The sequence below is a fragment of the Abramis brama genome, assembly GCF_963993115.1.
Source record: "Abramis brama genome assembly, chromosome: 12".
Lineage (NCBI taxonomy): Eukaryota > Metazoa > Chordata > Actinopteri > Cypriniformes > Leuciscidae > Abramis > Abramis brama.
This window is the reverse complement of record NC_139974.1, coordinates 6,692,414-6,718,160: the sequence shown is the minus strand read 5'-3', so window position 1 is coordinate 6,718,160 and position 25,747 is coordinate 6,692,414. Positions and strand designations below refer to the sequence as shown.

General features: G+C 36.8%; 1 long non-coding RNA gene across 1 annotated transcript in view; it reads left to right on the top strand.

Moving 5' to 3' along the window:
- LOC311093372 overlaps positions 1 to 25,747 on the top strand; it is a 71,847-nt gene that overhangs the window by 45,565 nt on the left and 535 nt on the right. The window lies entirely within an intron of this gene.

The window sequence follows — 25,747 nt, the reverse complement described above, 5'->3', positions numbered from 1 at the left end:
AAATCAGGATGCGCGCGATCATAGCTAGTTATAACGGCACCTTTTTATACTTGTATTACCCCAGCGTGTTGCAATGTTTTAGAGTTTATTCTGCCATCGTTTTTACAGACTCGCCACATCTAACAGCTCCTGTCAGTTGTGTTGGATATATTTTAGAGATTACTCTGCCATTGTTTTTACAGTCTCGCCATATCCCCAACCACCTAACAGTGATAACCAAGCAAAATTTTCTAATTTTCGTGAATTTTTGACTAGATAGCATATAAAATACTTTAGAGGTTTACTTTTCAAAGGAACTGAAATAAGTCAAATTAAATTGAATATCTTAATTTAATTCCATCAATGTTAAAGTTTTAGCATTTAGCATTAGCCTTGAATGCAGCATGGCTTTAGCATTTAGCGTAGCCTTGAGCGTTTTGAAAGCAACATGGACAATAGCATTTAGCATTAGCCTTGAGCACAGCATTGCTTTAGCATTTAGCATTAGCCTTGAGCGCAGCATGGCTTTAGCATTTAGCATAGCCTTGAGCGTTTTTAAAACAACATGGACAATAGCATTTACCATTATCCTTGATATTTGAGTTTTAGTCTGTACATCATATCATCCTGTTTTCCCAAAATTTTCTTTCCATAAACAATGCATCGATCTGCCTTTTTATTTATACTCAGGTGTTTTCCGATTGTTTACAAACGTAGATTTTTCTTTCTCTGTTTCTTGTTAGTTTGCTCATTCTCTTCACGTGTTGCTGGTTTGTTTAACAAGCCCAGATACATCAATGGCCGGAAAACATGCGGCTGATTTTAAAACTTTTTAGGCTTTACTTTTTTCAGCTCTTCATCGAGTTATTAATTATTTGGAAGATGTTATTCTTATTTTAGGTTTTGCTTCCTGTTGCTTAGGTAAAACAAGGAGATCTTTAAAATCGAATCATTCTTCATCTGGCTGCCGCATCAAACATTCCTTCAACACTTCTAAAAATGCAAAGAAAATTGACTTACCACAACCGCAGAAGAAAGAGAAGATGTTCTCAATCTCTTGTTGATTTTAAAATCCCAATACTTGCTGGAAAGGACATTTCTCGTGAAACTGTTTTGATCTGTTTTGAGATCACGTCGAGGTCACCATTTTGTAAGGCCCGTGAAATTGGTCCAATCTGCCGGTTCGCCAATACACGGGAAAGGTCTCACGTGTTCTGTCCTTACTCGTGCAAAGTATTGGTTGGTTAAATTTACAATACATTTAGTTATGTATTCTCTCGTTAATTCATCTGACTCCATAAATGAAAGGTTTTAATAATATCTCTGCCTCACTAAAAGTGAGTGAATGTTTGACTATTCCGTTTAACTCTTCAATGAAAATAATATCAAAGTCAGTTAGAATAATCAACAATGTAACAATTTATTATGTCAGGTAAATGTATCATGCCAATTCCATAATCAATTCAAAGATAATCGATACAAAACATCAAATGCTCTGGAATAGAGATAAGATGCAAACCCAACATTTAAGAAATACGTTAGGCTGAGAGATCTACATCTCCCAGCCTAACGGACCCATTTGAAATACAGAAAAAGGCCCTGATCTCCCTGCTGCACTTCCTTAAATAGACAAACCTTTTCACCTGGAACCATGTGCTAACAATAGAAATTTGCATTCAGAGGTACACTGTAACACCTCTTGGGGGTGCGTGACCATTTGCTTGAGAGACCAACCCCTCCTTGTATGCTAGTTATCCATAAACCTTCAAAAACCTTATTACCTTGTGTTTTACTTATTCTGGAAATAGGACATTTGTACCAGTCGCACTGTGACATTTTAAATGATACCAAACATGAAAATACTCTGTGATAATCATTTACATTAAGCTATACATTTTCTTGGGAGAAACCAGGTGATCATCTGAGTATGAGAGAGGTGGGTGAGGGGAGAGGGAAGGAGATGTAGATTAGGATGACTCGGAGGTGAGACTTTCGTCTCAATGGTGCACGAGGGCCAATTCAAATGGTAATCTCCAGAGAGGTCCTTTTGTCCTCTCAGGGCCTGGCCACCCCCAAAACAGACTGTCTGGAATTTCCTAATTTATCAATTCTTACACCCCTGTTTTACATAAACTAGGTTTTCTTTAAAATATTCTCGAAAGGAAGAATATGGTTTTAACCCTGACCACCTGTTTCTGCTATTGAAGGTTTTGGTTCCAGACGGAGTTTCAGAAAAGTGAACTTGATAACTGGAGTGGAGACAATCCCAATGGAGAGAACTGTGCTATTGTGAAAAATTCTTCCAACAATTTAAACAACTGGTTTGATGTTTATTGCAATAATCTGTATAAGTTTATCTGTGAAAAGAAATTTTAATTTACCGTCTTCAGTGATGTAATGAAAGAGGTCTAGTTTAGAGAAAAAGGAAAACATCATGTCTTCTTTTGGATTTTCTTGCTTATTCAGTTCAAATGCTGTAAAATGTATACATTTGTTTTTTCTTCTGGATTTTTAAAACCTAGAATCTCTAAACTGTCACAGCAAATGCATTACTGTAGCTCAAACAGTAAAGCAAGGCGCTAGCAACACAAAGGTCATGGGTTTGATTCCCAGCAAATGCATGAACTGATAAAATATATTACCTTAAATGCAATGTACGTTGCTTTGGATAAATGCACAAGCGGATTTTTATATCCCACACTGTAAAAAAATGCTTTTCTTACTTAGTATTTTTGTGTTGTTTCCAGTCCAAAAATCTAAAAATTCTTAAATCAAGAAGCATTTACTAGAGAAGTAAAACTACATAAGAAATTCTATTTTGTTTTCAGATAAACAGAAAGTATCTTAAGTGATTTTTGCTTAAAACAAGCTAAATTATCTGCCAGTGCAGTAAGGAAAATAATCTTGTTTTAAGATTATGTTTTTATTAAGTTTTTTTGAATTAAGTTTTTTTTTCTTACTGCACTGGCAGATAATTTAGATTGTTTTAAGCAAAAATTACTTAAGTTACTTACTGTTTATCTGAAAACAAAAAAGAATTTCTTATGTAGTTTTACTTCTCTAGTAAATGCTTCTTGATTTAAGAATTTTTTGATTTTTTGACTGGAAACAACACAAAAATACTAAGTAAGAACAGCATTTTTTGCAGTGCATCTTGAAGTCATTTTTATTATCTTAAAGGATTAGTTCACCTCAAAATGAAAATTTCCTGATCATTTACTCACCCCAATGCCTTCCAAGATGTTCATGTCTTTCTTTCTTCAGTGGAAAAGATATTAAGTTTTTTGAGGAAAACATTTCAGGATTTTTCTCCACACACTGGACTTCAACGGTAACCAAATTGTTGAAGTCCAAATCAATGCAGTTTCAAAGGGCTTTGAAGTGCTTCAAAGGGCTCTGCACGATCCCTGCTGAGGAATAGGGTCTTATCTAGCTAAACGATCGGTCATTTTCTAATATACAGTGCAATGCATAAGTTAACCCTCTGGGGTCTGAGGGGTTTTTGGGGTCCTTGAGATGTTCTGACATGCCCTGACATTTGTGCTTTTTTCAGTTGCTTATAAACATATTAATGGCAAAGGTGTAAATTCACTCTATTTAGCACAAACAGGGCTACCATAATATGTGAACAACTTGCATGTACATGTTTGTATTTTTGATAGAATAATGTTTATGCATGGTTTTTTTAAAAACAAAAAACTAAAGTTTCTGAAATAAGGCCATAAAACACATTCTAAATATATGTAAATAAGACTTTTGACTAATGGATGTCATTGCCTAGACTTTTTTCTTCAAAATTATGTGAAAATCATCCTGCCTAATCATTCACATAACACAATACATTGATTTAAATCTTGTAAAACACTTTTTGTTTGGAAAGGCCATATGCGGGTGGGCGTGATTCACACCTGAGGAGTCAATGGGGCCCGCATAATGAGGCTGCATACGTAATGAGCCTTTCATTCAGGTGTGTGACTGAGCCACAAGAATGCAAGGACAATATATAACTGGTTTGTTGTTTTTTCCACAAATTTTGCTTGCAAATTGTACAATATCCAAGGTAAACATTTCTAGTAATTGTGCAGTTAATTGTTCTCATACTGTATTTTCAGATTTGGAATATATTCTCTTCCCAAATGTGTCACTAATAAAGCATAATAAAATTATTTAAAGAGAAGGCTTATAATGACCTTTTAAGATTTTGTTTACATCTATCCTTATATATATATATATATATATGTGTGTGTATTTTTTTTAGGGTTATACAATTACAACAACATTTAAAATTGTAACAATATTTCCAGTGTAATCTTTCTTTGTATTCGCGATTCATATTAAAACAATATTTTTGCCAGCTGTAGTAGCTCCACAACAGCACGCATCTTTGCGTTCATTCATTCAGATTAGAACAAAGCAAACAGAACTGACCTAATTCCTCAGCGGGATCCGTTTGCTCCTCGAAATGATACTTCCAGAACTTCTGAGGTAAATTTTTGCTGGATTATTATCAAGATAGTATTATTCCTCACAGCATCGTAAAGTACATAAGTCTGAAAGTGAACTCGCGGTGTGTGTTATCCAGCTGATGTGGGCGTTTTACAGGTTTGTTTGGATCGGCTCACATTTGCGTTTGAATAGCGCGCGCTCTCCGTGGGCGGAGCACATTAAAAATTAATTAGCTGAGATGAGAACGACTGACATCTCTCTCTTTGCATACATATTACATAAACTGAATATTTGTTTTTTATAAAAATTACTTCGTTTAAAAGAAGAGAATTCAAGCTTCATGCCTGTATGTCTGTATGCCTGTTTGACTGAGTATTCGCTGAGTTATGGTTCATTTTCGGACGCGTTTCAGAATGGACTACACAGACAGAGAGGAGGCAGAACTCGCTTCGTGTTTATTTTTCTTTATTTGGCAAAAAGCACAACACTTTGTTTTTATTGTGAGTATACACAAAAATAATACACATTTAACAGAATCGATTGATGTATGAAACTCCAATGGAAAATCAAAGTCAACCGAGTATTTATGAGTTTCTTTTACACTGCTAAAAAAAAGCGAGCTGGTATCGCCGGCGATACCGCCGACCTCAGGGAGTTAATACACCCATGCTAAAGTTGACTAAAAAGAGGAATAAAAAATCATATTTTGGAAATTTAACTTAATGCCTTAATTTAAAAAATTAGGAAAAATCCAACCTTTTAGGACACCAATTTTCTTTGTGAATGAATAATGTATCGTAAATAAATAAATGTTCTTCCTTAAAATACATGGTGCATAAGTGTGTACACCCCTATGTTAAATTCCCATAGAGGCAGGCAGATTTTTATTTTTAAGTATTTTTTTTTTTTATTAATTTTTAGGATACTATGCATCCTGATAAAGTTCCCTTGGCCTTTGGAATTAAAATAGCCCCACATCATCACATAGCCTTCACCATACCTGGCCTCTCTCTCTGCTCGTTCTTTCAGTAATATGCGCCCTATCGCAAGCGCAGCAGTCATGTACATCACTCACCGATCAAATAAGGCTTTGGCGAAACAAAAAATTGCTTGTGAGAGAGACGTGTGAGTGACAGAGAGACGGAGGGAGAGCAGGGAAAGGAAATGCAGCTAAATGAATACGCTGCTTGTTTTAAATTGCGTAAAAAATTTTTTTATAACGAAACGCAATATGTGGCGGCCGGTGTTGATTCTGTGGCGCACCACCACGAATTAGTCTATGTCTGGGAAACACTGGTATAGGCCTACATCCGCGCTAAAATATCAAGGTGAAAGTCATCATAGCTTGCGTAGTATAGACCCAGCTCCCAACCCAACTTTGAGAATAGATTAACGGCGAAATTTTTTTTATCGCCCGATGAGAGTCTCACGTTAACGCAGCACGTTAACGCCGATAACGGCCCACCACTAATATATATATATATTCTTTTTAACCACAAATGCCCGTCTTATACCATTTCTGAGATGCGACACGTATTACATCCTCACGTAGGTCACGGAAAAAATAATAATAATAAATTAAAACAAAGATGTCGGACGATTTTGAAGTTGGAGGAGAAAATGAGATGGAATTTTTCGTCCTTCCCTACCTTTTGAACCGGAGTCCACAGACAAATAACTTAGATAGATGACGTGACCTTTCCAACGTGATTAAGTAATGCCTGGCGCGTCGCAGACCAGCACAAGAAGAACAATTATGGTAAAAATGTATATACATTTTAATTTTTTTTAAGAAAATGACTGATCGTTTCGCCAGATAAGTCCCTATTCCTTAGCTAGGATCGTGCAGAGCCCTTTGAAGCACTTCAAAGCCCTTTGAAACGGCATTGATTTGGACTTCAACAATTTGGTTACCGTTGAAGTCCATTGCGTGGAGAAAAATCCTGAAATGTTTTCCTAAAAAAAAAAAAAAACTATTTTCCACTGAAGAAAGAAAGACTTGAACATCTTGGATGGCATTGGGGTGAGTAAATTATCAGGAAATTTTTATTTTGAGGTGAACTAATCCTTTAAGAGCAGGACCGAAGCATTTGATTTCTGTCACATTTAAGACAAATACTTTTTTACCTAAACAACATTTCAAAACATTTTCAAAGCTAGAAATAATAAGTTATCTTTTCAGAATTTATTATTATTATTTTTTTTTCAAATGGGGATGATGCTTTTGCATAACAGCATTATAAGGATGAGCTGTTCTTATAAAGTTATTTAATATTCTGTGTGAAACTGTGCTGTGGTCAGCAGATGGCATTGTACTTCTGAGACGTTCCTACTGTATGTGCTAGCTATAAGTAGCCTATAAATAAATAAAAATATATATATATTGACAAGATCTGTTTTTGAGTATGCCTCTATAATAACTGTAAGAAATAAACCTTTAAAGTTAGAACAAAAACATTTTATTATGTTTAAACAGCCTGGTCTCATTGTTAATACGTAGGAATTAATAGGCTACGTAATTTTCAAAGGTAGAAAACGTACTTTTTTGTACGTTTGGATGTATGCTGAAACGTATAATATGGACGTATCTGCAACGTTTGAACGTAATATTATTACTTTTTACAGCTAAAAAACCTAAACTATTTACGAACATTTCATATCATAAAGATCTGTATAATTTCCTTTTTACCATTTTATAGATTATAAATGTAAGATCCCTTAACCCTACTCCCACACCTAAACATACCCATTTTATTGACAATATTAAAAGGATAAACCGTAGCCTAATGGACAGATATGTGTAGGGAAATGGCAGTTTTATTAACAATATAGCATTTAAAAATAGTCAAAAATAGCCACTAATCCTACCCCTACCCCTAAACCTAACAATTTCTTAAAACTACGTAGGCTACAATTATAAAGAAAAACAACAGACAGACACGTATAATCACAATAATTTATTTATTGAGAACATGTCAAAACCGGTACCAAAAGTCGTTCACATGACGATGTGTCGCAGTCCTCTCTGGCAGTATATAATAGTTTTGTATGAGGCAACGTTACAGAGCAGAATTTAAGTTATTAACCCATGAAAATGTTAATCCGGTTTCGGTTCGCTGTTCGCTTGGCTCTGTGAAGGCGCGCGCCCTTCTCCATTTCAAATGTAGCACACCAACTTAAACAGGCATGTCGCAATCTGTGACGAAGCATGCGAGCATAGCATGCGAGAGCCAATGAGCGTTTGATATCACTGCCGTAAAACATGTTGTAACGCTTCGGGTGCAATTTTTGAATTTGAATTCACTACGAGCGCGGGATTTGACGTTTACGGTCTCTGCTGAGAATGGAGCATGGGGAATGGAGATAAAGAAGGGCTGAATTTGGATCTGTTTCTTGCAAACAGTGTGGATTCTAAAGATTTTGATTACATCAAGATAATAAAATGTATGTCTTTTGTGAATTTATATGTTGTGTTTATTATGGGTCTAACGCCTTTTGTGTCTCACTGTAAATAAATCAAATAGCCTATAACAAAATGGTTAAACGATTAAAGAAGGTATTTTTAAGGTTTTAAAGTGTATTCTTGTTTAACACCATGTAGGCTAATCCTCCGAAACGAGTTTGCAGCAGAAGGCACGAACAGAGCGAAATGTTAATTTATGAGTAGCCTAACGTTATTATATGAGTAATGTTAAACCAGACATCCCAAGTCTCCCGAAAGTTCCGGGAGTCTCCCGCATGTTGATAGCGGCTCCCTGATGCCCGCAAATTAGTTAAAATCTCCCGGAATCTAGAGCGAGCGAGCAAGAGCGCGCATGCGTAGCGCGCGCACGGCAGAGAGACCTTGCGTGTGTGTGCTAGTGTGCGTTTGTGCCTCACGAAGCGCATTAAGGACCCAACCAATCAATTGTCAGTGCGGGCGGGCTTTTATACTTCCCGAACCGAATTAATCAGAACAGAACAATTAATGCTCACATGGGAGACTTGTAAGGGAAAATTCTGTGTTTTGCAACCCTTGCAGGGCACTTAAGGAAGGGGATGCCATTTGTTGAATAGTTTCAAACAAAAGTGAACACCTGAATCTCTTCACAAAGCACTCTTATATAGGGCTGGGCGATAGAACGATAACAATATTACTGCAATATAATTTTCCTCGATAAAATTATGACAAAAGTTCGATAAAGGTCTCATTATACTTCTGCGTCGGACCTACGCCGGAGCCTATATGCCGTAGGCAACGTGTTGGATTTAATTTATACTTCTGTGTCGTTGTCTGCGTTGACGCGCACCTAGGGAGCATGTGAAACCCCGAGGGAGGGGTTCTGGCAGACCAATCACAGCGCTTGCGTCCGCGTAGAATTGACGCGTTGTTACATTTTTGGAGAGGTGCGCGTCAGGGTACGCCGTAGGGTACGCGCGCTACACACAGCCTACGACGTAGCTACGGCGGCAGTTCGAAGCAGAAGTATAAATAGGCCTTAAGTGTTCAATATAATGTTTATGCACTATGCAAATAATGATGTAAATGTTTTACTGTGAATGTAATGAAGCAGTTCAAAGTCTAAAGAGCTGTTAACCAGGATCATTGCGATCGAAAGAGATGTTTCTTGGTTCAGTGAGGTTTTTACTGAAAAAGCCTTTGAGGACTGAAATCGTTCAGATCTGATTTTGAAAGTGTTCAACAGTAGGATACTGATGCATGAGGTGGTTTTTCAGGCAATTCGAAAAAGGATTAGTTTGCAAAACTGCAATGGAAACAGGTCATTCACAGGTCACCTGGCGTACGTAAAACTTGATCATTCTTTAAAGATGTAAAGGGTGTATAATTTTAATGTTATAAAACATTGAATTTTTTAATGTGAACACCATCAGAATTATATGTCAGTTCATCGCCACATCCGCATGACGCCTGAGCGCTCCTGTGAAGCACACTATAGAGACTAGTCTAGACAGAGTTCTTTATTACTCATAACTCATTACGGGTATAAGTAAGGAATAATTGACGAATGCCATTAAATTAATAGGGACAAAAGTCCTTCATTATTTTTACATTATTTTTCAATAATTATTTTTACATTATATGTCAATAATGTCAACGGCCCTGAGTCAATTATACGGCTAAAACTGTGGTTACCACGCCTTCAAACACTGTTCAGCTGATGTAGGCTATTTGAAGACATTTGTCAGCTTTTTGTCCTTAAAACGCTCTGTTGCTAATTCCAAAACGTAATTTTAGAGCTTGTAATGGAGGCTTGAGCCACTGATAGCAGACTAATGCAGTTTCAATGCATTTATAGAGAGAGAGAGAGAGAGAGAGAGAGAGAGAGAGAGAGAGAGAGAGAGAAAGGTCCCTTTCAGTCGGTCACGTTCGACGTCACGTCGACATACTGACAAATTGAGATCCCAATTCTTCGGTGCATCGGTGTGACGTCGAACATGACCGACTGAAAGGGAACGAGGGTTACATATATAACCGAGGCGTTATCAAGTGTGTATGAATTACCCGTCTGTGCATTTCTCAACAGTGTTCGGCAGCAGCGTCTCTGATAGTGAAACTGAAATAACTAATTACTCTTGTAAATAGTTGTAAAAAGTACTGGAAGTAAAAATGTATAGAACAATTTATTTTGTTTAATTTACAAATTAATTGACATGACAAAAATAAATATACAAAATAATATATTTTGTTTACAAATTATAACTTGCAAAACAAAATAATGTATAATTTTTTTTTCTGTTTTATTTACGAATTAAATAAACAATGCACAGAGATGACTTTTTTGTTTCATAAACAAATTATGAAACTTAAATTATGAAACTTATAAACTTGCATAACAAAAATAAATAATCTTCATATAAAGCGAGTTTGTTTCATTAACAAGTTTTAATTTACATAACCAAAATTATATTTATCTACCAATCTTATAAGAAGAGAAAACAGTCTGTCTATTCTCTCCCTGTTCTCCTCTCAACAAATACTTTTATATTATATAAAAATAATGCATTGTGTTTCCGTCTGGAGCAATAGTGTATGTATGAACCTTTTATAATACTTGTAATACTTGCGTATGAGTCCCTCAATTTTCCTCAGTGTGAAAAGATGGATCTCAAAACCACACAGTCAGTCACTGCTGGAAAGGGTTCAAATATGCAAAAGATGCTGGAAAACCAAAGAATTTGCAAGAGGATTTCTGAAGAACTGCAAAGGTCTCATTAACAACCATCATAAAACATCACAACCATTGTGGATCATCCAGGAAACGACACAATACATAAACTTCTGAACGGGGTCATTTTTATAAATTCATAAATTCTTTTTTTGTCTTTTGGACTATATGTAAACATCTTTTATTTGAAATATCTTGTATTGTGTAAACTTTTGAGCACGGCTGTCTATATTGATAATTATAATAAACATGACAGATCAGAAGACCCTCAATAAAGAAGTTGCTCTGAATAAATGGGCTAAAGTTCTTCTGATAGTTCAGTGTCTGTCTTGTCTTTGCTCTCAGAGGCGTCTGTACGCTGGTGGTGCTTCTAACACATGATGCACGTCACTATTTTACTTCTAAACTCTTCTTTCATTCCTAAATGTGAGTTTTTGATATGTTTATTTGTGTTGCATCTGTTCCTTTTTAAATTCAGATTTCAATGTGTCTGTGTCTGATCAGGACCACAATGCCTCAGGTTAGGTAAATACAGCAACCAGAAAATTTCACTTCTGATTTGTGTAGAGAATGGAAATGGCATAAAAGTCTAGGCTGCACCAGTATCTGATCTTCACTGTGCTTCTTTGTTATGGATGCAAATTACAAAATACCAGTTTGATGCACTTCACAGCCAGCATGAGGAAACACTTAGAAAACTGAACAGATTAAATTGTACATCTTAAGATCTGAGCCTTGTTCAAAGTTAAAAAACATGATCCACTACACACATACTGTATAAGCACAATTACTAAAATTAAGATGTGTTTTTGATTTTATGGACTCTTAGCCAATCAGAAACTGCAACCTGAAGCAAGGACATATCTTTGACCTTGGTTAAGGGTATAATTGCTGTGATCTTTGTAAGTGTAAGCGGGGCGGCCTACGAACTCCCGAACTTCTGCTGATGAAACTGCAAACTATCTTCAGTAGGCTAAATATTTTCTTTCATTTATTAAAGATTGTAATGAAACTTAAAAAAAAAAAATCCTCAAAAGTCCAGTGGACGGCACAAAGTGCACAATCTGTGTTTTCTTTTGGGAAAAAAATTAGAGACAAATCAATTATTTATTATTTTAGACTCATTTTCTCTTAAAGGGATGGTTCGGAGTAAAATCAACCTAGGGTCCTTTGCACCATGACCTCGAGCCAAACAACCCCCAGAAGCCTTTTTTCCCTTGGTCGAACATTATTAAAGTTAGAGCTTATTTAGAGATATCAGCCGAATGTCTTAGTGCAGGCACTAATGGATCCAAGGTTGTATCTCGTAAATTACCCCACTAATAATGCCCAGAATGGTACCAAACGTATAAATAGGTTCTCATAAAACGAGGCATGTAAGTATATCAGGCGTTAAATAACACTTGTCTGAAGGCTCATGCTACATGCTAACCCGGACGTCGAGGTCACTTCAGTGAGTTGGGAAAAGCACGTAAAATCCTGGCAGAAAGCGATGCATAAGGATGTAGTGTTCCCTGTAACCTTAACTCCCCATATGAAAAAAACCTGCATGGTTCATATACAGCAACCATATATCTTCCTTACATAAATCGACCAGAATTACCTTCTGTGTTTCATGTAAGGCCCATACATGTCTTATACAAAATCAGACCGATTATGGCCACTTTCATACTAAATAGCACACATACAACTTGTAGGGGATTTTTGCGTTATATATGACTACTGTTAAAAGACTTATATGAGTTTTACATGACAAAAGTATGCAAATGTGTATGGTATTAGTAGAAATATATAAAACTCATATAAAATTCATATATAAATCATTTAAAGTTCTTATATTGAATCATATGCTAGTCAAATTAAAGTCACATAAAATTTATACACATTTTGTGTCATTTGTTTCATACAGATTTCAAGTTTTGATGACCAACATCTGATTCACTTATATGCAGTTGGCAAAATTTTTAAATTGTACAGTGCAGAAGCCGGTTCGAGGATTACTGTCAGAGTATCACTGAAGACTGTTAATTTTCCTAAAGGATTTGAAAGAGCAGTTGAAAAGCAATGACATTGTAACACTGTGTATTTACATTAATTGTGAACTGTCTGGGCCTGTTGTTTGTGAACAAAACAAATCATAACATATTATTGCAAATGAACAAAGTTGAGTCAAACATGTTTCTAGAACAGTGAACAATGTTGAAAATTGGCTGGAATATGTTTTTGTATATGTGACATGAACTCTGGTGGTGATGCACTCTAAAAACTTTTAATATGATTTAACGTACTAATTTTTTTGGTGAAACATTTTTACACTTAGAATACTGATTAGCCTAGATTAAGCAGTGAAATCCATTACATAAACTGTATTAACTGAGTAAATATAAGTAAAACAAATTAAATAGATCCGAGTAACTGCATTTGGTACATTAACAAATAAAATTGAGTGGGGGGGGGGGGGGGGGGAGGAATATAGTCGTGTGTTTTTTATGCAAGGCATTACAATCACGGGAAAAGGCAGGCGCGAGTCGACACTCGTTTAACTCGTGAGTAACATTGCGTCTCTGTATGTTCTTTCGTATTAAATAAAATGATTTAAAGCACATTAATGATTATACAGATAAATAAAAACATACACACACCTGAATTTCACAGAGGAAATGCACCAGTTCAACGACGCTGAGAAGAGAAGAGAGGAGGAGAACTCTCTGAAGACTGGAGAGAGCTCAAACAGCGCGCGCTCACTCAACCGCTGAGTGTCGTCAGAGGGTGGGGGAGGGGTGCATTGTTTTAATTTATTTAATTTTATGCGTGTTAAAAATTAATAATATTGATTTTAAGTAATAGGCTGTGGTTCTTGAAACAGATCAGTTTAATTATCCATTCCCAAATAATGTGATGGAAATTTCACAAATATATTAGAGCTAATATATTTGTGAAATTTCCATCATTTCTTAGCTCTAAGTGTATTTTAAATAAATAATTGCTTAGTCAAATACTAAATTATTTTAGTGAAAAACTTCAAACTGTAAATTTCAGACAAAATTAATTGTTGGAGTTTTAGTCAATTATTTCGGTATGTTCAACTCAAAAGTAAATGATATTCGGAGATTTTATTAAGTTAATAAAGTTAATTATTACTGTGATATTTACTAAGCCACTGAATTATTTTTTAGAGTGATACGCATAAGAATCACTTCGACATTTAGGAAAGTTTTATGTTTGTAGGTTAAGAATAGAACTGTTGTATACCATAGTTGTTCTGTGATAAAGTTTAGAGAAATTGTCACAAATGAAAATGAAATCTGGTGATGCAGGATTTAAAATGAAAACTATTGATATGTGAAATATGCAAATGTATCTTTTAGAATATACTCTAATAAATAATTTTGTAATTAAAATGTGTGCTTGTGTAGTTTAAATGTGTTTCATCTAAGGCTGATTATACAGTATGATTGACTACAGGCATAGGGCTCGACTTAGGACAAGATAAGAGCAAGCATGAGTGAAGTACAGCCTTACACTGATTGGTAAAGTGCACTGTGTTTTATACACATCCATGCTGGACATTCATATTTAATTAGCATTATTTTCCTATGTTTTTACATCATGAAAATCTATATGGCTTTAGTTGTATGTAGGACATATATGACATATATGATTAAAAATACATTAATATTATGCAATTTATATATGTGGTTTTTGCAGCATATATGTCCCTTACAATATTCTGTTGGAACATATAAGAATCACAGATGTTTTTAGCAAACCTTTTCCATATGGGTCGTCAGCTAGAAACAGATATATAGACGACACATGTTGAGGGTTACATGTCAGAATGCTAAAAGCAGCTGGTTAACACTCACAGCAAACATATGATTAAAAGTATATTTGAATCAATCATTGAATATAGAAATGATTTATGTAGAAATGCTTATCCTTTATTATTAATCACTCATTACATATACAATGAAGCAGCAGTGGATTCCAATCCACCCCCTTCAAGCGGTAATTTATCAATTTGCAACAAGAATATGTTCATACTCCTATAAGGTGTGTTCAGACCTTTATTTTGAAATAGCAATGAACATGAAAAACCATGAAAGAATGGTAGAAACCTCAGTTTGTTTTCATGGCAAGCGTTCAAAAGATAACATGCATTTAATTTTTTTTTAGAAAAAAAGATCTGAAAATGTTTTAATTATAAAGAAAAAAATATATAAGTTCACCATTTGTGATGTGGCAGCGAGCTATTACGCACATGTTTTCTTTTTATATGTTTTTTAGAGGTTGAATTAATATTAAAATCTGCCAAACTTCCCATACTACTTCTGAATAGGATGTCTACTTCATAAATTGTATGAAAATTGCGCCCTTATATGGGGAGTAATGTAGTCTGGTTGTCACCTAGTGAAAATGTTTGGTACTGCGCCCAAACTAAATCTTCCTGAAAGCTCATTTATATGCTTGTGTTATACATCAATCGATCCTGTTTAGTGTGTATTTTTTTTGTGAATACTCATAATAAAAACAAAGTGTTGTGCTTTTCACCAAATAAAGAAAAATAAACATGATGCGAGTTCTGCCTACTCTCCGTCAGTGAAGTCAATTCTGAAACGTATCCGAAAATTAACTGTAACTCAGCGAATACTCAGTCAAACAGGCATACAGACACACAGGCATGAAGCTTGAATTCTCTTCTTTTAAATGAAGTAATTTTTATAAATCGTTGTTCGTCGTTCTCATCTCAGCTAATTAAGTTTTAATGTGACTCCGCCCACGGAGACCGCGCGCTATTCAAACGCAAATGTGAGGCGATCCATACAAACCTGTGAAACGCCCACATCAGCTGGATAAGGCCGGTGACACACTGGATGCGTGGCGTAACCCTTCATTTACACCGCACACGTCTGCGGCGCATTACGGCTGCGACACGGCTACCGGAGCTGATCGCGCCCATTCTCAATGCTTGTGTTTACACCGGCCGCGACGCGGCGCGTTTCAGAAGCTTCCCAGAAGCGGCTCTCCGCGCCGCTTCGCTAAATATAGGCGCCTAGTCTATTTCTGATGGACGCGCGTCCAAGTCGCACCGGAAATACAAAAATCAAGAAAAACTACGTCGGACAGGCAAATCACATGGTCTCGCGCATCCAGTCACTCCACTTCTGAAATGGTCCTGGTGTGAGTTGGCACCGCGTGGAGGACGGAATAAAACCTTGTCGCAGACGTAATGCACCGCAAACGTGTGCAGTGTAAAGCGTCTCAGCTGCGTGGAGTGTCCGTTTTTATTTCGGCTCCCATGTTAACAGTTTAGAGCTTGCACACTGCCTGCGTGAGACGCGCGTCTCGAAAACGCGTGCATGCTAGAAAAAGAACCGACGCCTATTTTTCACGTGACACGCAAGCGTCTTGGTCTTCCATGCAAAATTGAATAGGAAAATCTGTTTATATGTCATTTTGACACGAATACATATTAATAAATGTCATTTTGATGTTTAAAAGTGTCTAGGTTTTGACATAAATGCAAATATAAATGTAATTTTACAAAATATTATCGATTTTCAAATACTGCTGTATTGAATGAACAGCTTTTAGCAAACTCTATTGCTATACTGAGATGAGGAATATATACTGTAGCCTATGTGTTTTGTCAAAAATAAAGTCATCAACTAACTAATGAATCCTTTACTTTGAAATACGTATGATAAAATGTATACTTTAGTTTTGAAAGACGTTGACTAGTTTTGAATAGATTATAAAGTTTTTACTGTACAATAGAGAATTAACTGCACAATTACTAGACATGTTTACCTTGGATATTATACAATTTGCAAGCACAATTTGTGGAAAAATAAAAAAAATTGCGATGCTTCCAACTGTGAACCAATTTGGTAGTGTGTATATATATATATATATATATATATATATATATATATATATATATACCGTATATACCCGACTATAAGACGACCCTGAATATAAGACGACCCCCCCATTTTCCAGACTTATTTTTGGGACAAAAAGAGATTTTTGTAGAAAAAATCTGGTTTTCAACAGAAAATAATTTAATTTGAAAATTGCAGTGATAATTCATTCTCTCTCTTCCAGCATGCGCGCGCACCTTTCTCTCTCTCTCTCTCCCTCTCGCTCTGCGTCTCTCGCTCTCGCTCTGCGTCTCGCGCACACACCTCTCTCTCGCGCGCGCTCGCTCGCTTGCTCTGCGTCTCGCGCGGATTAACTTTTGTGCATTATTTTTTATGCAGATTAACATATTGGAAGGGAAAGCTGGTTTTGTCTTAATGGGTCGCGTTTCAGTCACTATTTCATATTAATTCCGTTGTTCTTTCTCCCTTTCACCCCGTGATTTTGTTTATATCGCGAATATAAGACGACCCCACATTTTTCAGCCTATTTTTAGGACAAAAACCTCGTCTTATATTCGGGTATATACGGTGTATATATATATATATATATATATATTAGGGGTGTCGCAATATACCGGTATTGACGATAATCGTGATATTCAAAGCATGAAATATCGACATCGTGTTAATTTAGAGCAATACAATATACCGGTATTGGCGATATTGGCATTTTCTAGACGCAGCGCTCGTCCGCGCCCGCGCAGCTAGAGTGAAACACTCTGTCCACACCCGAAAAAAGTAAGCTGAGCTCGCCAGTATTAACAACAGAATTCTTCGGCTTCAAAGAAAACAGCACCTTAGAGGTGGTCGCACACCGGACGAGAAGCGCAGCGCCACGTCTTTAAAATTCGAACACATTCTGTATGAGTGTACACACACCGGACGAAAAGCACAGCGCGGTTCTATTCGGCGTCTGTCCGCGGCGCCCAGCAACGGCTCAGGACCTTGTTCAAAATCCTGCCGCGACACAGAGCGCAGAAAAAAGTGTTCAGATCACAGACTCAGCAACTATTGTATTTAATTGTACAGTATAATCATAACATAGTACAGACATTATCTCAATTCCATAATGTCCTTAAACATAATTATATTGCTGGCCATAAACTGAGAAAGTGCGTGTCCGGTGTGCAATACCTCGAGTTGTCATAGACGCGACGCGGCTATTATTTTACTAGTCATCATGGAATGGGAAACGTGACATTAACTGTTAACAGGGGGTTTCTGTGTTCATATATTTAATAAAGGGTGATTATTAAAATTAAGAACCCCGTTTTCTTTACTCATCTTATTTTTGTATTTGTATTTGCACTTGATTTTTTTTATTCAAATCTGCTATCTGCATGACTTTATTGGCGCTGGTGCAACAATAGGTTTAAGAGCTTTTCAGTTCTTCAGGAAACCTTCAGACAGTGTTTGGCTTCAGTTTGAAACCAGATAAACTTCACATGATTGTCTTCCTTCACAAAAATTTGCCATAGATTGAGTACGCAAGAAGTAAAAATGCATGTGCCTTGTGTTTATCAGTATCCTTATGTTTGTTGGGTAAAAAAGAAAAACTATATAACCCCCCCCCCCCCATAGATTCTATAGATATCGCGATATATCGATATCGTGAATTCTTTTGGCCACAATAACCGTGGTGTGAAAAATCTAACATCGTGACAGCCCTAATATATATATATATGTATGTGTATGCATATATATATGTGTGTGTATATATATAAAAAGCCTCTAAATGCCATCTGAAATTTTCTTCTAGAATGATCGTTTTTATGAAGCTTGTATATTTAAGTTAGCTATAGGTGACACACCTGAATGAATGGCTCATTAAATATGCAGGAACATTGTCTCATCAGGTGTGAACTACTAAATATGCATGATGCTGTTGGAGCGTTTACGCCCCATCCGCATATTGGCTTTCCAAACTAAAAGTGTTTCACAAAACTTAAATCAATGTATCGTTTTATGTGAATGATTAGGCAGGATGATTTTCACATAATTTTGAAGAAAAAACTCTAGGCGACGACATCCATTAGTCAAAAGTCTTATTGACACATATTTAGTATGTGTTTTGTGGCCTTATTTCAGAAACTTTCATTTTTAGTTTTTTCAATAACCATGCATAAACATTATTCTCTCAAAAATGAAAACATGTACATACATGTGGCTCACATATTATGGTAGTCCTGTTTGTGCTATATAGAGTGAATTTACACCTTTGCCATTAATATGTTTATAAGCAACTGAAAAAAGCACAAATGTCAGGGCATGTCAGAACATCTCGAGGACCCCAAAAACACCCCAGACCCCAGAGGGTTAATATGATGATAGTCTCGCATGAAATACCTCCAACAGCAGACTGCATTTCTCTCCGGTACGGTAGGAAATTAAATTAAATTAAATGGGGAGGATTTTATCTTTGACAAGATGATTGACAGGCCAGTTTACTGTGTCAGGAGCAACCGTTAAAGACGCAATTGTATGACGTGGTAGTATGTCCCAAAGCTTGTCTACTTTCTGCTATAGTACTTTTTCTTCACAAAAAGAGTAAATATTTTAAAGGGCGTAGCACAAGTAGTCGAATTGAGATGCAGCACATCACTCTAGCCATTAGCACCATATTACCACAGTCCGCCGACTCGTTCTCAATCACCCGAGTTCTGATCACCTGCACGCCCTTATCAACACACCATGTATAAACCGTCATTCCCTTCACCTCACTGACTGGTCTTGTCTATGACAAGCTCTACAGACCCTACTTGTACTCACCTGGACTAGCCTACCTGATACCTGAACTGTCTGCCATCATCTGTTATGGGTATCCTGTTGTGTTCTCCTGTATGTCCGCCACCATCACAATTCTTCACCTGCACAGAGAAACATCAGCTGTTTACACCAGATCATCATTTGCCTGTTGACTCACCTGTGTCGCCTCCCCGCTCTTCTTCATTCACTCCTGCAATAAAGCTTTATATTTACTAATTGCCTCATCTGTCCTCTTCTGTTTATGACAGTACATTTAAAAGTCGTTTGCTTGTATTAAATTTGTTGTTTTTTTTATCAGTGTTGTTCAATAAAACCATAAAATGCCTGTTTTTGATACTTTATGTAAACCAATTATTATTGCTTCATTGTTGTTATTATATATGTATTTAAAGTCATTTTAAAAGGTATTCAGTTTTATTATCACAAAAAAATATTATGTTAATCGTAAGTGACAGCCCTAGATAAGGAAAATGCACCTGCACTTCCGTTATTTGGGAAAAGCATGTAAAAGTCCTAGCAGAAAGCGATGCATAAGGATGTAGTGTAATGACGCCCAGTTCCAGGAATGCACTTTTGTGGGTAGTATCAGTTTGCAACAATTATTAGTAAACACTTAGTTGTCAACACTATGGAAAAAATAATAATTCGTTGTTACACTACATCCTTATGCATCGCTTTCTGCCAGGACTTTTGTTTTCCCAAATAACTGAAGTGACCTCTGTTGTATTACATATTTATTAAATGTTTAATTTAGTTTTCCACTGCAATAGTATATAAACTGATAAAGTTTATAGACTGATTTATTGAGTCTCCAGCAAGAGTCTCCTTTCCTGCCAGACCTGTTTTCTCTATTGTGTTTTAAATGAGTCAGATCACTTGATTCTCACCTTTCGGAGCCCAGACGTTGAATCGTTAGGTTGACTGACTTTCACCTTTTGTCTTTAATGGCTCTGGGATGGCTCTTGGAATTGGAGTTCCTGGCCAGTATCAGCATGTGAATAGTTATGCTGATTCAATTGGACTCAGAGCAGGGTGTGTTCCTACTTCATTTGCATGCTTTGTTCAGAGTCTCCATCTCTATGTAATCCCTCCCCCTTGGAATGTATATAACTACAATGCATACTGTATTAGAGTTAGATCATGTTGGAAGTACTACAGCAACGTACAGCGGAGTTTTCAATAAAGAATAACTTCCGTTGAACGCAATCCCAACTGTCTCCTGGTCTCTGCTTCGATGAAATAAAACTTTACAACAGATGGTGCCCTGTGACCCGGATGGAGAAAAAGGAAACTCAAAGAATTTTAAGTTCAAAGAACTGAATCTTGAAACTTCAAGCTCAACAAAAGATTTGACAAAGATTGCCAGACTGAATCTTTCCAGCTTCCTCCAGATTGAAAACTTCAAGCTCCAAAAAGATCTCAATGCCTGACTGAGTTCCAGACTGAATCTTGAAACTTCAAGCTCAAAGATCTCAACAAAGCTGACTGAGTTCCAGACTGAATCTTGAAACTTCAAGCTCAAAGATCTCAACAAAGCTGACTGAGTTCCAGACGAATTTTTTCTGTACAACCAACGATTCTGTGAGTTTCACTCCATTCAAAGAACCAATGCAGACCAGTACAAATGTGTTTTTCATCTGCGCCGTTCAGAGAAGAAGTTAACAAACAGCTGTAATGTTTGGTTAACTAAAGATAAGCCTCTAAAAAAGTTTTTCTTTTAGAGATAAAATTTATCCTCTGTTTTTCAGGCAGGGAAGATTAGCATAAAGACATGCTAATATTTTGTATCCTTTGCTTTAGGCAGAGAAGGATTAGCTTTATGTGCTAGTTATTTTGTTTATTCTCTGTTTTTGTCGGCAGGGAAGTTAAGTGTTAAGTGTTTGTAATTTGAAGTGTACCCTCTGAAGAGAGAAGTTTAGTGTTTGTTTGTGTGGTAACATAGAAATTCACAAAATTTTTAGGAAAAGTACTAAATTGATTACACCTCTATGGACAGATAATGAATTCAAGTCTTTGTTATCCGAGCACATGGACTCCATCGTGACTGAGAAAGTCAGATTGAATTTAACAAGGAAATTTGACATTGATGCAGACAAAGTATGGTCAATTGAAGATTGCAAGAAAGTGTTGGGTGCATGTATCAGGAAGAAAAATGTGAAAGGCATTATCTGTTGTCACCGAGAATTTAGCTTATCCATTGCACAAGAACAAGCTCAGTGTATTGCTAAGTTAAACGATCAGAACAAACAATTGCAGACTCACATGTCCTGTCTCAAGACAAAGGTGGGCCATAACAAAGCCTCACCCAAATGTGATTTAGAAGACCAACAGTCAGATGAAAGCTATCCTGATTTTCAGTCTTTTGATAGAATAGAGGACAATGTCAATGCAGATGTAAATGCAGTTGAAGTGTGCGTAGCTAGACAAAAGCCTCAGGGAAAAGGTGTTGATACAGTTTAATTTGCAACCCCCATATTGCCGTCACAAGCAGTCAAAACATCTTTAGGTCCTAAAGATATTGAGAGAATTGCTGGAAGTTTGCCATCAGTGCAAATAAATTTTTCTGAGTTTAGGAGAGAGTTGTCCAAAAAGATGCGGCTCTACGATATGTCTCTAGCTGAAGTCACTCAGCTAATAACACAGATCTTGACTGAGTCAGAATTCAATGATTTTGAAAGTGCTGTAAACAATTCTGAGTTTCAAAATGCCAGAAAAGATGAATTGAGAGATGGAGTTTTGAGAGTGTTAACGGACATTGTTGGACCGAACGTGGACTGGTCAAAGATCACTAGTTTGGAACAGAAGAAGGGTGAAACTGTTTGTGAGTACACAGAAAGATTTTGCCAGACCGCTTCAGAGTACAGTGGAATTGCTGACACTTCAGAGAAGGTGCTAGGTGATAATGGTCCCCTAGTTCGTGCATGGTTTCATTGTCTTTTGCCAGAACACAGAAAGGTGTTGCCTTACTTAAACATCACATGGTGTACGAGAACCCTGCAAGACAACTTGGACAGTTTAGTTACTTGGGAAAGAGACTCTGATGTCAAAGAGAGAGTAAGAATTGCAGCAGTTTCTGTTATGGTCAACTCAGAGAAGAAAAAGAAATGCAAAAGTCCTAGAGAAGCCAGTTGTTCTTACTGTGGCAAGCACGGACATTTTGGAAAAGAATGTAGAAAAAACAAAAATAACTTAAGACAAGTTAACAATGTTGTGCAGTTTTTACTACCTTTTTTTTTTTTACTTTGAAGCAACCCGTCCCCTCATCATTGGACTCGTGGGTGAGCTTTTTGAGGTGTTAACCATTTGGGCTGTGATTGCTTAATCTCCCCAGTAACTTACAACAAAGATGAAAAACTTATTGACTGTCACAGCCTTTGTTTGGGGGACATTCAGTATACTCGCAGCCTTAAATGTTATACTGCAGAACATTACAATCAGACACCATCCTCTGTTGATGATGTTTATTAGGACTGATGTTTCACTGGGGAATGGAAATGTGCCAATTTTCTCACACACTGTACAGTGTGTACACAACACAGGGACAGAATAGGACACACGGACAAGTGAGGTGCCCTGGGAAGAACTGAATGCAACAGGCTTCGGGGGTGAATCCAGGGTGAAGACACTACCTCATAGGCCTTTCCCGATTTAGTCCATCCTTACCTCACTGGTCTATAGGTGTCAAATCAATTAAGAAATAGGGAAAGAATGAAACAACAACAGCAGACTCTAAAAAAACATACAACTCTAGTGTTTGAAGAAATACTGCTCTGTTTTCTGTTTTCTTTCTTACTCTGTGCAGATAAACACTTGATGGCTGTTCCAAATAAAAATCCATATGCAACGATGTCTCACCTGCATATGAAGCCACAACCTCAAGAAAACAACTAGACCCACTGCCGAGCCAACCAACACAGAAGAAAAATACACAACGCAGAGACTGATATACGAAACCTTCAGTCACCCATCGACATGATCAAGACTACAAGCCTGCACCATTACCTGAGTGCTCCACCGGGTTAATGTCGGGTTAACCAACAGACATTCTTGATCTTTCAACAAAATTACACCAGATGGCTGAAGATAATTCTTCATGGTTCAGAAACTTGTTCACGAGAAAATGAGTTCCAACCATAAAAGAAAAAAAGAAAAAAAATACACAACGCAGAGAATTCACGGACCCTAATTGCATGTTTGTTTCTGTGTCAACATGCAATTACAGAAAATCAGCACAGAACATGTGCGACTTATGGAAGAATGAAGTCCATGCATGAATACTGCTGGTCTGCCGTTTCTTTGTTTTATTATGTTACAGGTATGTGTGTATGCCAGGATGTCATCACAAGCGGCATACTGGTATAAAGCATCAGCTCAGATTTCCATGAACAAGCCTCATGAGGGACGAGTCATCAGAGCGACTCTATGTGGGAAATGGACTCTACAGGAAACAGACTTCACAGCTATTCAGGCGCCATGGACTTTCAAGACTTCCACTCTTATGCTCCATGGTTTTCTGTGTAATCATGTGACATTTTACACCCTGCGTCGCAGGTGTCAACAGTTATGGTTTTGAGAAGAACTATGACACTCATGTAAATCAAGGACACAACACAGAATAAGTTATACGTGCCTGTAACTTACACCAGTTACAAGATAACTTTTAAGTGTCTAAATTTGTATTTTTGTGAGAGTTATTAGAACTCTCAAAGGGGGAAGTGTTGTATTACATATTTATTAAATGTTTAATTTAGTTTTTCCACTGCAATAGTATATAAACTGATAAAGTTTATAGACTGATTTATTGAGTCTCCAGCAAGAGTCTCCTTTCCTGCCAGACCTGTTTTCTCTATTGTGTTTTAAATGAGTCAGATCACTTGATTCTCACCTTTCGGAGCCCAGACGTTGAATCGTTAGGTTGATTACACTTTCACCTTTTGTCTTTAATGGCTCTGGGATGGCTCTTGGAATTGGAGTTCCTGGCCAGTATCAGCATGTGAATAGTTATGCTGATTCAATTGGACTCAGAGTAGGGTGTGTTCCTACTTCATTTGCATGCTTTGTTCAGAGTCTCCACCTCTATGTAATCCCTCACCCTTGGAATGTATATAACTACAATGCATACTGTATTAGAGTTAGATCATGTTGGAAGTACTACAGCAACGTACAGCGGAGTTTTCAATAAAGAATAACTTCTGTTGAACGCGATCCCAACTGTCTCCTGGTCTCTGCTTCGATGAAAGAAAACTTTACAACACCTCGATGTCCGGGTTAGCAGTAGCATAAGCCGTCAGGCAAGTGTTATATAAATAAACTCCTGATGCACTTACAAACTTTCCAATGCCTCCTTTTATGAGAACAGAACCTATTTGTACTACTGTAGAAGTTTGGTACCATTCTGGGCCCGGTTTCCCGATAACGCTCACTCTTAGCGCGCTAAGAGAGCTCGAAAGATATATCTTACCAAAGGTGTTTATGTTCCTAAGTGTGTTCCCCGAACCATACCTTAGGAAGCTGCTTAAGATATACCTTCTTACGTGCGACGTTACCCGGCGCTGTCCGTGGCGATGGTGCTGAATTGTTTGATATCGATGGCTCGAGAATCAATTATTCTCTCGTGCAGGGGCTATTTATGTGAGAAAGCGGTGTTCTTTATAAAAGAAGCACTTCAGAAATAGTTGAAATTGCAATTTATTACGATTATTGGATAGTATAAAAAATAATCCAAACTATAATAGCCTATAATAGCCTAGCCTACATATTTTAAAATTGTAACATATATTGCTGCCACAATAACCTTTTCAAAAATTTACGTGCCTTCTTCTCTTTCCCATATTTGTTCACTGAGGTGGAGCTGCGATGAAATATTGTTCTTGTAAATACTTTCCAGCATTTCAGTAATAAAAGTTTACATCTTGCGTACGGTGCTCGGCAGTGATCAAAAAGGATTTAAACCGTGAATTTTAAATCTCTTGTAAACTCAGAAATGTGTATTCAGACGGCAATTCAATTACCACACGACCTGTTTGTCAAAAAACAGAAGGTACTAATTTGGCCAGGGATTTTTACGCGGGTTGGGTGAGAAAAACACTGATATTATGGATTCGGACGGCACTAAAATCACCGACTTACCCCTGTAAATGTTTAAAATACCGGACGAGCCGAGAAACAATATTAGCGTCCGAATAGGACTTAACTGACAGTAGCCTATGCTTTCACTGGCCTTTAAAAGAGCGTTTTAATTAAATTAATAATATTGTATAATAATGTAATTAAAAATCTAACAACAATCAGTGTAATGACAATTTTATTCTTTGCATGAAAACACTTGAATTAGCCTAATTTAATACTGTCTGGGTGTATTAAAACTTCAAAATTATATTCATATAGACCTGCAACAGTGATAAGGTAAAGCTAAGAGTGGTCCAGACCAACCTTACGAAAGTGTGACTTACAAAAGATATACTT